The 13,771-nt window shown below is 43.6% G+C and overlaps 1 non-coding gene across 1 annotated transcript; it reads left to right on the top strand.

The window, feature by feature from the left end:
• Nucleotides 1-8,293: 8,293 nt before the first annotated feature.
• Nucleotides 8,294-8,353, top strand: LOC112424329 (U7 small nuclear RNA). The gene has a single exon (XR_003015060.1). It is a non-coding gene; the product is annotated as a U7 small nuclear RNA (small nuclear RNA).
• The last annotated feature ends 5,418 nt before the right edge of the window (nt 8,354-13,771 follow it).

The raw sequence follows: 13,771 nt of genomic DNA, 5'->3' as shown, positions 1-13,771 counted from the left end.
CTAGACTATTTGCTTTTCTAAGGACTGTCCTTCAGACCAAAACACCAGGTGAGGTTCAGCGGTATCAGGAGAATGAGTGACTCTCTTTGATTTGGGGTGACCCAAGTCCTACTAAGAAATACAGCCTACAGAAACCACTACATTCAAGTCAACCGGTTTGCCAGCCTAATGGAGCAGAATCACAAGTCAACTCTAAGGGAGGGCAAACAACAGGAAACAAACTTGCAGACCACATTCAGGCTCATAAATTACTGGGAATGAGCTTGAAGAAAACAAGCAGGTTCAATTTCAACAGACCTTTCCCAACTGGGTGTACCAACATCTGACTGTTTAGACATCATTAAAATACATTGCACCCAATATGTTTACCCACAGTCATCTATATTACCTGGGCAGGTCATTCATCAGCTTGTCAATTTAAATGGATTTCTATATATAAGTGACTCTCTAATGTGCTGAGAACTTTTGAGGAGAAACTTGTAGTACCAACATATTAGAAAAATGCAAATTATTCAAAGTCTTGTTTGAAGGAGCATCCCTATTCATATCAAATGAGGAACAATGATATTTTCTGTCCAAACTCCTATTTCTATTTTAAGCTATTGTCGTTGTTGTTACTAACAACAATAATAAAAGCATCATAAGGGGTTTATAGACAAAACTTCTTTAGGTGAAAATTGTGAAATTGGCATTAATTTCTTCGCCTGTGGTTGAACTATTGCATTTTACTTGTGTGTGTGAGTGTGTGTGTTTTCCATGCATCCTATCCAAACATTTCTCTCACATAATTCAATGTGTTGATGACATCACAGAAACTGAGCCAATCTTTTGGTTTATATCACTTTCAGGAGATTTTAACTCTAATTCAAGTTTTCCAAAGTCTGACCAAATCTGAGGTGCTCTCAGCAGGAATATAGTATTTCGAGGGCTCATTGTAATGCGTAATGAGAAATTCTTTGTGTACAGTGTGCCTGCTCTCTCTCTCTCTCTCTCTTTCTCTCTCTCTTTCCTCAGCCCCAAAGCCTAAAATTTAGATGGGTCTTAGTGAGAAACTTGTAGCATAAAAAAGCATGCTTTTGGCAGAGTCTAGAAAACAATAATGCTATGTATTCTACCGTTGGGGAGAAAAAGATAGAAGGAGAAAACTTTGGAAATTAAAGATATAAGCAGAATGAAATTAACCAAAGAATGCTGGATAGATATATTTTTTTAAACAACCTTTCTTAAAAAACACTGGGAGACAGCGTACTCTTCAAATCACAGCACTGCTCTTTAGCATGAATTAAATATGTGGTGAGTCTATGAATGGACACGGCTTGCTTAATGAGAACACCAGATGCCCACGTTTAGGAAATGTAAAGAAAGCGAAACCCTTGTAAAATTTTATATATTATCCCTTTCACCAAAATATGAAAAACAGATTAGAGGGAGAAAGGAAAATTTCTTCTATAAATACATTTGAAGAAACACTGGACCAAAAGGAGACACTTGTTTAAATACAATGTTCAAGAGAGAAAAATCGTCAAATAAACAAGAATCCTCACTTTCGACAGGGCAGCTCAAACATTTTGGGTCACCAAGCTCTAAAGCAGAATTGCCTTCCACCTTGCCCTTGGAGAGTGCCTTTCTGAACTCAATCTTCTTTGGCAATCACAAATGTTAGGAATAATAAAGAAGCTATAGATCTGGAGCCTTCTTGCAAAGACATGCAGACATTATAAAGACATTTTTATCAAGTGTCTATTGAAATCTATAGGTTTATGTTTGGCCTGGGTCTTTGAATTACTTGTTGCTTTTCTTAGCATGCTTTTTTCCTTCCTTCTCCTTTCAATGCAGCTTGGATCCTTGCAGCTCTCAAATCATAAACAATTTGCCATTTGCAGGGTTGTCATTGAACTGTGGAGAAAAACACGCCCTTAGGCTAGAGACCACTGTCAGAGGCCTCGCTGAAAATCTGAGCCTGCAGAGCACGTTCCTGCTACCTTCAGCAACAAGGAATCTAACTGTATAAAGGGAGAAAACACCTTTAATTCATGTTCGATGGTTTTAAGAAAATTAGTGCCCTCTGTTCTTTGAAAAAACAAAACAGCACAACATACTGTTTCCCTTAGTCCCTTAGACTCAATGGTATAGTTCCTAAGATTCACCAAAGAATTTGAACCTGAAACATCGGTTGGGAAAGTCAGCAGGCTAAAGTGGATGGAGAAGTTCAGGTCTGGGCACCTGGTGTTTTGCATTTAGTCACTTTTACTAGTTGTATTCTCTTGGGCAAGACATTTGATTACCCAGAGCTTCTGTCTCATGAGTAAATGGGGATGTCAAGCCTGTCTCTTTAAACCTGTCCTCCTGTGGAGTGCTGTCTGAGTCCTGAAGAAATCTTCCAGAGCCCTCTATCCCCATTCCCGGCTTGTTCCTCACTGACTTCTGAGTTGGTCCCCTCTAAACCCAACCGGGAACTCAACTTTGGGACCCAGCTTGGGTCCTGGCTGGGCCCTTTGGCACTTGGCCAAAGCGCCAAAGCTGCACCTTGGCACTTGGCTTTCTCTTCAGCTCCATTTGGCTCTCATCCTGCCTCTCAGCCTCTCCAATTACATCAGGTTGGAACCGTCCACACAGCTGGCACTGGTACCTCCTTCCCACCCCTATTCTGCTACTTGGCAAATTCTAGCCCTCTGGGAAGGTAGCTTAGTAACATTAGCTAACATTCATAGTACTGGGTCCTTACCAAGCGCTTTAAGTGTGTTACCTCACTTAATCTCATAAAGCCCTAGGAGGCAGATATTATTATCTCTCCTTCACAGGGGAAACTGGCCTAGAGAGGTTACCCAATCTTCCCAAGGTCCCAGAGCTCGTGAGGGGTGGAACGAGGACTTGACCGTAGGTCAGGGGTCAGCAAAGGGTCAGACAGTAAGCATGTTAGCCTTGGTGGGCTGACTGGTCTCTGTCATAGAAACTCAACTCTGCCATTGTGGCACAGAAACAGTGCCACACAATATGTAAACAAATGGGCAGGGCTATATCTCAGTAAAACTTTGTTTATAGGCATTGCAATTTGAATTTCATAGAATATTCATGGATCACAACATATGATTACTCTCTTGATTTTTTAAAATCACTTAAGATTATAAAAACCATTCTCAGCTCCCAGGTCACACACAAACAGGTGGTGGGCTGGATTTGGCCTATGGGCCATCGTTTGCCAATTCCTGACCTAGTCCATCATTTCTAGAGTTCATGGCCTTTATTGCCAAGTATTAGTACCATTATCATCCCCTTTTACAGATGAGGAAACTGAGCTCAAGCAGAGATAGTAAGGAGAGGGTGATCCAAACGCAGGCATTTGAACTCCAGGATCTGGAGTTTACCTCCAAGTATGGCAAGAGAATGAGGTGTTGCTCTACCTACTTTTTTGAAGAAAAATGAGATCATGAATATCCAATGAGATCATGCACCTGGCATGCATAAAAAATGCACATGATTGATTTTTTTAAATGTATAAAACTCTTAAAAACTGTACAATATAAGCAACTGAGATTAGGCTAGCTTCTAAAAACAAATCTCCTAGTGGAAAGCATTTTAATAGTTTTTATTTATTTTACAAGCATTTATTTAGTACCTAGTTTATGCCAAGTGTACTGGGCTCTGGTAGCTATGAAGATAGTGGGTAAGGGAACTTAGTTTAGTGGGAGAAGAGGGACATTCTCGTAGATGACTAGGACCCAAAGGGTTAACTGCTACCAGGAATGGGGTGCAGGTGATAGAGCCACAGTTGGGGACACAAGGGAAGGTGCACTGAGGGGTGCCATGCATGCCTGCTGGGAATTTCGAGGTAAAGGGAGAAAAGACTTTCAGGCTGAGGGAGGATCATGTGCAAAGGCATGGAGGCATGAAAGATCAGCATGGCTGTAGTGTAAGAGGTCAGGGTATGAGTGGTAGAAATCAGGCTAGGAGGAAGGTAAGGTGGCTGAACGAGGACCTTATAGTCAATGCTAAGGCCCTAGACCTGATCCCTTGGGACCCAGGATGTGTACTAGGAGTACTCAAAATAGGAGGTACACTAAGAAGAGCCCAAAGCCATAAAATAAAGATGAGGCTGCTTTCCTCAGGCATTCATTTTAATTAAAGATTAGATTGAAATCGTTGTTTTTAAGTGAGAGCGAACAAGAATATATTGAATATAATGCAAAGTCCCTATTAAAATTAGATATGAAGGGAGGCTGAGGCGGGTGGATCACGAGGTCAGGATATCGAGACATCCTGGCTAACACGGTAAAACCCTGTCTCTACTAGAAATACAAAAAAATTAGCTGGGCATGGTGGCGGGCACCTGTAGTCCTAGCTACTCAGGAGGCTGAGGCAGGAGAATGGCATGAACCTGGGAGGCAGAGCTTTCAGTGAGCCAAGATCGCACCACTGCACTTCAGCCTGGGTGACGAACGAGATTCCATCTCAAAATAAATAAATAATAAAATAAAATTAGATATGAAGCATGAGATTTCAAATAAATTCGAAATAGACCACTTTAGGTTCCACTCCACACCTCCACAACCTTCTTGTTAGAGAGGATAAGGTGGAAAGTCCTGAGAGGCAAGTGTTGGGGGATAAGAAGGCACTGAAAGTTAACAGGGTCGTGACATAATTGGGTTTGTGTTGCAGGGTTATAATGCTTGTGGTGGCTAGGAGGAAAGATGGTGAAGGGAGATATCAGGGGCTTGGAGCTCAGTTAGAAAGCTCCCAGAAACTTGGGAAGGAGCAGGACTGAATAGCCTATTATAGGGGGAGTTTGGTTTTGTCACTAAGTATACATTCTTGTTCCATCAAGAAACAATGAAAAGAGAAAGAATTTGCTTGGGAGTCAAAAGACCAAGATTTGAACCCCTGATTTTGACTAACTGTGTGACCTGAGGGAATGCACTCAGTCTCTCTGAACTTTACTTTATCTTCCCAATGAGAAGAACTATACCCGTCTTGCCTACTTCTGAGAGCCTTTGTTTGGATGGTCTAAGATAATATCTATGAGAGCTCTTTGTAAAGGGCTTGAACATCACTGGTGAGTTTCTAGGGAACAAAAGGCCAGAGCTCTTTCTGCTTAGTGACCTCTCCAAGAAAAGGCGATTGCTATTTTTTCCCCTTTCTTCAGCTGTTGGAGCTACGGATCAATTGCAACCAGGCTAAATAAAAAAAAGGTAGTCATACATGATCAGCAAAATGGTCCAAATGATGTCATCCATCAAGATGGACATCGCAATTTGCCAACTATTTTCTCATAAATCAAACCATGGTCCCTCAAGGAAGAGGGGCAGGGCTGGAGGAGCCAGCATGGCAGCCCTTATCGGCAGACCAGACGCAGGGAAGCGCTCCCTTAAGGATACAGTAATTATTTTCACTTGATGGGAAATAAAGAGGGGCACCATGGGAGGGAGCGCTGGAGAGTGTCTGCCTCACTTCATTACTACTCCCCAGGCATGGGACACAACATATGCTTTTCATTGGGAAGCCAATAATTTTGAATCGTGGGACAGGTGAAAACTTAAATGACATTTGCAAACCTTGATTTATTTCTCTGCTTAACTCCGGAACATGCTTTAGACTCAGCTCTATAAGTTTCCATAGATTAGTGGTCAATGTCAAATATTTTCAATGACATATTCAAGCGTTTCCTGTCCCTATCAGTTAATTAAATATTTTCAGTACTAATCTCTTCTTATTGAAATGGTTTCCCTTCTTTTGGTTATGGGTTTGGAAAACAACGATATGAAGCATGTGCTTTATTGAAAACAAAATAACAAAAATAAAAAAGAATACTTTTTTCCCCCACGTGCTATTTTACTCGCTGGAAATCTCATTAAAAGTTATTTATGAGCTGTTAGGGATCCCATAAGGATTACACCTAATTCAGTCTGTAAAGCTTTTGAGTTTGTTTTACATGAAGGACCTCCTTCCCCATTATTCTACTTTCTTTTGCACCCAAATAAATACTAGAGATTAACTTTTTGGCAGAAGAGGGTCCTCAGTCCCTAACCTCACATCACCCAGGCAAAGTTTAGACCTTCCTCCCCTTTCTGCTGGACCCACTCTGATATGACCAGGGTAAGAGGTCAAACTTGTGGCAATGGATAATTTATCGTTTTTATTATTTTAAATGTTTACTGAAGATATCGGGGCTGTAGGTATCATTTACATCCCTGGGATTTGTAATCTTTGCGATTAGCCATGTAGTTAGTCCTAATTGACTATTCAGTTTTCTTCTACACCTCCTCCCCCAATTCCCTCTGAAATAAGAAACCTGAATTTTATCAGAATGAGTAATTTCACAGTTCCTTTATAGGGCCTGTATGCCTGTTATTTGCTGTCTCTTAGAACTTGTTCTCAGGTAGCAAAGACTGAACTGCCAATGTAAGTGACTTTTGTCCTTCTAGTCTGTTTAATAAAATATCCCTGAAACAAATGTGTTTAATTTCCAAAGAATCTGCTTTGTGTTCATGTTTCCAAAACACAGAGAAGAATGTAGTCACTCAAGTAGCCAAATGTTCGAAATTAGATTTTGGTAGTTAGAAAATTGGCACAAAAAGTTTAGAAGTGGCCGGGTGTGGTGGCTCACACCTGTAATCCCAGCACTTTGGGAGGCCGAGGCAGGTGGATGATGAGGTCAGAAGATCGAGACCATCCTGGCTATCACGGTGAAACCCCGTCTCTACTAAAAATACAAAAAAAATTAGCTGGGCGTGGTGGCGGATGCCTGTAGAGGCTGAGGCAGGAGAATGGCGTGAACCCAGGAGGCAGAGCTTGCAGTGAGCCAAGATTGCGCCACTGCACTCCAGCCTGGGCGACAGACAGAGCAAGACTCCGTCTAAAAAAAAGAAAAAAAAAATAGAAGTAATAAGGATGTCGCTACTATTAACTATCAGTTGCATGATATACTCATGGAAGTGTTCCCTATTGTTATGATCACCAGTGCGCCTGCTCTCTTTTCTGCTAAAAAACCTGGGCTCATGGATTGCTCATTCCTCTCCAGGTGTCTGCATATTCTTCATATGCCAGCTCATCTCGCCAACGGAAACACGAGGCACCAGTAATACCATGTCCACACTGAACCAGCAAGACACGTTGAGTATAAGCCTGGAGTATCATGCTGACCACCACGAGAACAGCCAGCAGTGGTGTCTTCATGATTTACCAAATCTCTCCCTCTTGGATCTCAAAGCATTTCCAACTATGAGACCGAAACCCCCGCCTCTACCTCTCCATTTGGGCAAGAGTTAGTTCTACCAAAAGTAGACGAATGGCTGCATATTTTAGGAAAAGCGTATGTTTTTTCCTTAATCTCAACCATCTGGAGATTTTTAACATTCTATATTCTTTATAGAATTCTACATAAGAGGTCAGTTTAATTTTTTAAGAGTTGTTTAAACATCCCAAGTAACACTGTAAGCCCCCAAACAAGAAATGGCTCTCGGGCTAGACCACGGAAAAGCACATGGATTGTTCGTGTGTTTAGTCTAGTGCGGTGGATCTCCTCCTTGGCTGCACCTGAAAGAAAGTGACGGCTGAGTCCCACTGACCTGTCTTCCCCATCCCAGCATCGTTGTTTGGTTTTGTCTCATTTTGCCTTTAGGATCTACAGGTGAGGCTAATGTGGCAGCGGGGCTCAAGAACCACCAGATGGGAACTATCTGTGTTTGATGATAAGGGTGGGCTTGGATGTTACCCTTTCAGTATTCTCACTGCTCTTCCCTGCTAGAATTAGAAAGAGGCTGAGAGCAGAGGCTCACACCTGTAGTCCCAGTGCTTTGGAAGGCTGAGGCAGGAGGATTGCTTGAGGACAGGAGTTCAAGTCCAGCCAGGGCAACATAGCCAGACCCCCCCCCCCCCCCCCGCCATCTCTACAAAAAAATTTTAAAAATTAGCCTGTATTCCCAGCTACTTGGGAGCGTGAGGCAGGAGAATTGCTTGAGCCTGGGAGTTTGGGGCTACAGTGAGCTGTGATCATGCTGCTGCACTGCAGCCTGGGCAACAAAGCAAGATCCCATCTCTCAAAAAAAAAGAAAAAAGAAAAGAAAAACAGAATGAACCTATGGACTCTGACTCAGAGTTGTTATTCATTCACCCCTGGCCATGGGTTGAAAACTGTCCTCTGCCTCTCCTGAGAAAAAAGTTAGAGTCCTCTTCTCCAGTACCTGTGAATGTGGCCTTATTTGGAAATAGGGTCCTCACAGTTGATCGAGTTAAGATGAGGTCATTAGGGTGGGCCCTAATCCAAAGTGATTGTGTTCTTATAATAAGGACAAATTATGAGTGTTACAGTTCTTTTTGAATTTGTCTAGCAGATTTTCTGTATTTTTACCAGAACTTTACCCTGATACCCCCCAAAAAGGGGCATATTTTGACACAGAGACAGACACCCTTACTGGGAAAATGCTGTATGAAGCTGATTGGGGTGATGCTTCTGCAAATGAAAAAACCCCAAAGATCACCACCAAACCACCAGAAGCTAAGAGGGAGGAATGGAACAGATTCTCCCTCGCAGCCCTCAGAAGGAACCACCCTGCTGACACCTTGACTTTGAACTTTTAGACTCCAGAATCGTGAGACTAAGTTTATGGTGTTTAAACCGCCAGGTTTGTGTACTTTGTTATGGCAGCCCCAGGAAACTGATACACCTGGTGATTCAATTCAATGCACCTTCAAGGCCCAGGCAGTTGAAGCCTAGGAGATGAGGCCTCACCCTTGACCATACGCAGTCCACCTTAAAGAGTGGCAAAGTGAGGACTGTAAGCTGGTGGTGGCATTTGATCTGAGCTTTGGAGGAGGAATGTTTTTCTTGATGAGTGATGGGAAGCAAAGATATGGAAGTAAAGATATTGCAAAGGGAGGGGCTACCTCTGCAGCAAGTCAGGGGGTCTGATGGAAGGCAAGAAGAGCAGCCTCTGCCTTGGAATCAGCAACAAATCTTGTAACCTGAGCTGTGTGTGTGTGCATGTGTACGTGTGTGTTGTGTGTTTTGTGTGTGTGTGCATAACACAGATTGCTTCAACTTGGGAATTTGTCTGACCGATCCAATTTCTCTTCCACAGACTCAAATTCACTGCTCCAAGCACTATCCTAAGTCACTTGGCCCCAGAGAGAGAGAGAGAGTGTGTGTGTGTGTGTGTGTGTGTGTGTGTGTGTGTGTGTGTGTTGGGGGTTGGGAGTTGGGCCAAATTGAAAATAACAAACATAATGTGAACACCCGTAGAAATCGTATTCTGAATGAAGCACCCTGTTAAATCACATTTGCTCCTACGATGACCCAGTGGATCTCGGAGGCTATTCTTATCCCCATTTAATAGATGAGAAAAAGACAAAGCTCTAAAAATGGAGTCAGAGCTCCATCGTTGGATCCCAAGTGTTTACGGCTACACTGTATTGCTCCCTAGCTTATGTATCCTTGGGATCAATCCTGGGCGTTACTCCTGGGGAGGGGTGTGTGAAGAGAGATGGAGAGATGAAGACTGACTTAAAGCAAATGCACAGCTTTGCTTGACTGATCCAGAGATACGGGGTTAGAGCAACCTGGGAGGCTCCATGCCTGTGTGGGCGCACAGCTGCCTGCTGACTGTTTCCAGTCCCCCTTCTGTCAGTTCCCCATAGGCTGGAGAAATCCACTCAAAGCAGGGTGTGCTCTTCGATGGAAATCCAGCTTTGTTCTTCCACTCAAGTACTATAGGGGAAAGCAGAGAAGGAAAGGGAAAGACACATAAAAAGTTTCAGCATATGAGTAGCATTTGCAATGTAATCTATGTGTTCTGAGCCAAGTTACTGTACACACTCTGGGGAGAATTACAAATAAATGACGAAACATTTTGAAACATGGCTTATACCTAATTAATCATGGAACTTAAGGAACAAAGAATGTATTTCTTCAAAGTTTTCAGCATTTTCTCTATTAAGCGGAAGGGACAGGGGAGGGGAGGGGAAATCTCCATGCCCTGTAATGGATACACTATGCACTTCATTTGGGGGAAAGAATCTCTTAATCTTCTTTGGCCTCCTGCAACCTCCGAATCCTTACATCTTTAATACTTCATGTTGAGCATTTTCATATTAAAGGAACTGAAAGTTTCCAGATCATGAAATATTCCTTAGCTTTTTGTCTCTTGATCCCTTAGCCCAAACAATACCGGTTTTGGAGATTATGAGATCACCAGGCATTTCTTAAGTACCCATGATATTGTGCCCTGGGGTTCCCGTGTCCTTTTTCTATGCCGCCGCCACCCAGAGACATCTGTGGGCACGTCCCGCTTTGAAGACAAAGCTTTTGTGCTATGTCCATGTTACCACATGCCCTCCGACTCAGAAGACTTGATTTCCTCATTTGTAAAATGGGGATAACAATAGCTGTGAATGTTAAATAAAATAATGCCACAAAAGAACTTAGCCTAGTGCCTAGAACATAACCACTCAATAATGGAGTGTGTGACTGAATTTTCCAGATTCGTTTTTCATTCTCTTCCTATCCATGGATTTGACTGAGTCCCATCTTTCAAGGCCATCCAAGGCACTTCTTTAGAGCCCTTTCTCACCAGTAACAGAGGTGGGAGTCAAAGATGACTTTGCACTTGGTAGCCAGTGTCTTCACTGCTCCTATGGGAAGCCAGAGTTTCACTATTCCCCCTGAATTCTCCCACAGTCATTCCATGAGCTAGTTATGGACACAACTTAAGGGGAACTGGAGATGCGGGTGTATTTTCATTCCAAACAGTGTCACTGATTCACAGCATGGCTTTGGATAAGCTGATCAGGTTGCTTTAATGCAGATTCTCCACCCCACACCCCACACCTTTGTTGAAAAAGAACCAAAAAATAATATATACAGTATTAAAGTATTAAAGGGATTGTGAGTAAAACCTGAAGCCTGAACTGCTTCCTTCCCCCAGCCCCAGGTAAAGAATGAGAAGGAAGAAGATACTGGAGTCTGGGGTTCAGTGGTAGAACCCAAGGGCCAATGGAGGTGGTGCCAGGGGCAGCATCATAACTGGATTGTGCTCATGGTCTGGTGTCAGCTATGTTCTTTGCCCTCTCACCTCCTTTGGTTCCAGCTCATTTTTCATCTCAGCTCTCCAGCATTTCTTCAGACTCTGTAAGCTGCCCACATCTTCCCTATATATTCCTTTTCTGCTTAACTGTCACACTGCTTTGCTTGCAACTGAAAACCTAGACTGAGAAAAAAAATAAGATCTACTCAGCACCTACTATGAGCCAACTACTGTGCAGGTTGAGGAACTGAGACATGGAGAGTTAAGGTAACGTGCCTAGGTCACCAAGCTAGTTACAGGTTGTACTGTGATCTGAACCCCCGTCTGTCTACATTTCCATTAAGTTTTCTCAGCAAAGAGATACTCCTGAAAAATAAATCTCCAGTCCATAACCACCCACATCTGCATTGAACTTGCTTCATAGCTGGGGCCTTTGGAGGGTTATAGTTGCAACCCAGACACAACATTTTCTTTCCCCACTCCTGCCTTAACTTGGTGATTGGCTGTTGTAAATTGCGTCGAAAGCGATATGCCTTTCAGTGCTGAGAATCATCATGGGTCTGTGCCTATGACCAGAAGAGGTAAGGGGGAAAGGAATCCAAACACTCAAGCAACATGAGTTTGTGTCTTCTGTAACAACTGTGCATTGCTTGTGTGTGCTACTAATTATTCCTTGTTCACACGCCCTCAGTTGACGCTTTTGGAAATTAAATGGGCATGCCTTGTATAGGTGTGGAGAGAGAGCCTTGCTTATTTGCTCTCCTTTCACCCACTGCCCTTATGCCTGTTATTGCTCCAACAAGTGGCATCATCCTCACTTCCTGACATCCCAACATGGGCAGTCAGATGTTGCCATCTGCTTTCAGAATTACAAACCCACCCACTGGTGCTTCTCTGCAGGAGTGAGGTAGCTTGCCAAAGAATGGGAAGCCACCAAAGTGAACATCATGGAGCCATTGACACCATGTTCTGTTTCTTAACCTAGGAGGAGGCTAGCCACTCTCTGGGCACCTAACTTGCAACAGCTGCCCTGGAGATAGACCCACATAAAACCATTTTATTCTTGACCTCACTCCAGCATTTCTGCAGAGCATCAGTCTGGACAGAACTTGGTCATCTTGCTTCTTTTCCATTGACTTTTTAAGAAGCCAGTTATTGAAGATCCAGGGTAATAAAAGCAGCTTGAACTTCATTACTCTCTTTCCAGCATTAGATACTGAAGGCCACGGTCAGCGACACTGTGTATAAAATGTGAAGCAGAGAATTAAATGCAACTTGATGGTACATGTTGTACCTTAATGAAAACAAAGTCTCAGGAACACTATTTGTGAACGTGTTACCCAATAAAGTGTTAGCAATGGAGCTCATAAAGCTGCCAGCCAGATTTAACCATTGCATGGAGCTCTGTTCAGTTGGGCTGGACAGAGAAAGTGAGGTCTGTTCCCTTTATCACAGTCGCTGGAGGTTTTTATTTAAAACACATGCAAGAAAGACACGGGTTTGGCACCAAAATGTCTTGTGGTAAAGGATAAAAAATTAGAAATATCCAAAAGTACTTAAAAAAAATCTAGAGGAAAAAAAAAACAGATGTGAAGAAATTAAGATGGGCTGACATAGGGTGCCGTGTTAGCCGTTTAAAGTGATGGTGAAAGCAGAGAGCAACGGACTGTCTCCACAGCAGCTGATAGACACGAGCAATTGAGCAGTTCATACCCTCTCTGTTGTCCCTGTCACAAGATTTGTAGGTCATTCTCAGCCAGCCACGGGGGCTAAAGGGCACAGGTCGCGACCTGCTGATTTACCAAAGTATGATCAACTCACACAAATTATAGGCGTAAGAGAGACCTGACAACTTCAATATGATGCGCAATGAGCACAATTATTTGTGACATGTGAAACCAGTGTGAGGCCGTAATTCTGTCACTGCATGACAAGGCATTATTAGCCAGGGCAGGCAGCGGCTTGAACCAGGAGCAGCTGGAGGAGAGGCAGGGAAAGAGAGAGGGCTCCATAGGGGAAGGCCCGTGATGGGCTTTCTCTCCCAGAGTGGCAAATAGCAACGGCCCCTTTGTGGAATGTGGAGCTGCTCAGGAAGACGAAGTCGCCCTATTGCTATCTGCTCTGGTGGATAATAAAGGAGGGTTTGGTGGGAAGGGCAGAGGTGAAAGCACACCCCGCAGGCCTGTGGCTGTGCACAACCAAGGTGTCTTCATTGAAATCGGGTGTGGTATTTTTCATGAGGCCAAATGGGATGTTGTTACTAGTGGGCCAGATGAGGTGGAGTCAGGGGAGGACAGGGAATGACAGAGTTTCTCCTGCTGAGCAAACGCCTCTGCTCCACCAGGCTTCCCTCCCATCACATCCTGCCTGGAACTTGCAGCCTGACTGCTGGGTGCAGGAGGAGGCAGATCTCAGATCCCCTGGGTTTTCCCCTGTCCTTGGAGATCTTGCTCCCTGTACCATAGTGCCTGGGCAGCTCAAGGAAAGTGCAGGTAGACACCTCCCTTCTGGTGCTGGCCATAGAGGTTTCTGCCTAAGGGTATAGGACAGGTGGGTGGCTGTTCCCAGCAACTGGACCCAAGTAAGGCAGGGTTTCCTCAGGCTTCACATGGAGGTCATGGGACAGTTGGGCTGCCAATGAAGCTTTCTGTAAAGGGGGAATCTGGCCTGTGTTCTGCAGGGTCTCCTGTGGAGGGTAGTAGCTATATTTTGGGCCTTCTTTTTGGCTCAGTGACTTTAACCCTTGAGTTGAGTAG

Source organism: Macaca nemestrina, chromosome 9 (genome assembly GCF_043159975.1).
Source record: "Macaca nemestrina isolate mMacNem1 chromosome 9, mMacNem.hap1, whole genome shotgun sequence".
NCBI lineage: Eukaryota > Metazoa > Chordata > Mammalia > Primates > Cercopithecidae > Macaca > Macaca nemestrina.
The sequence above is the reverse complement of the archived record's forward strand: the minus strand, read 5'-3'. Positions and strand labels throughout refer to the sequence as shown.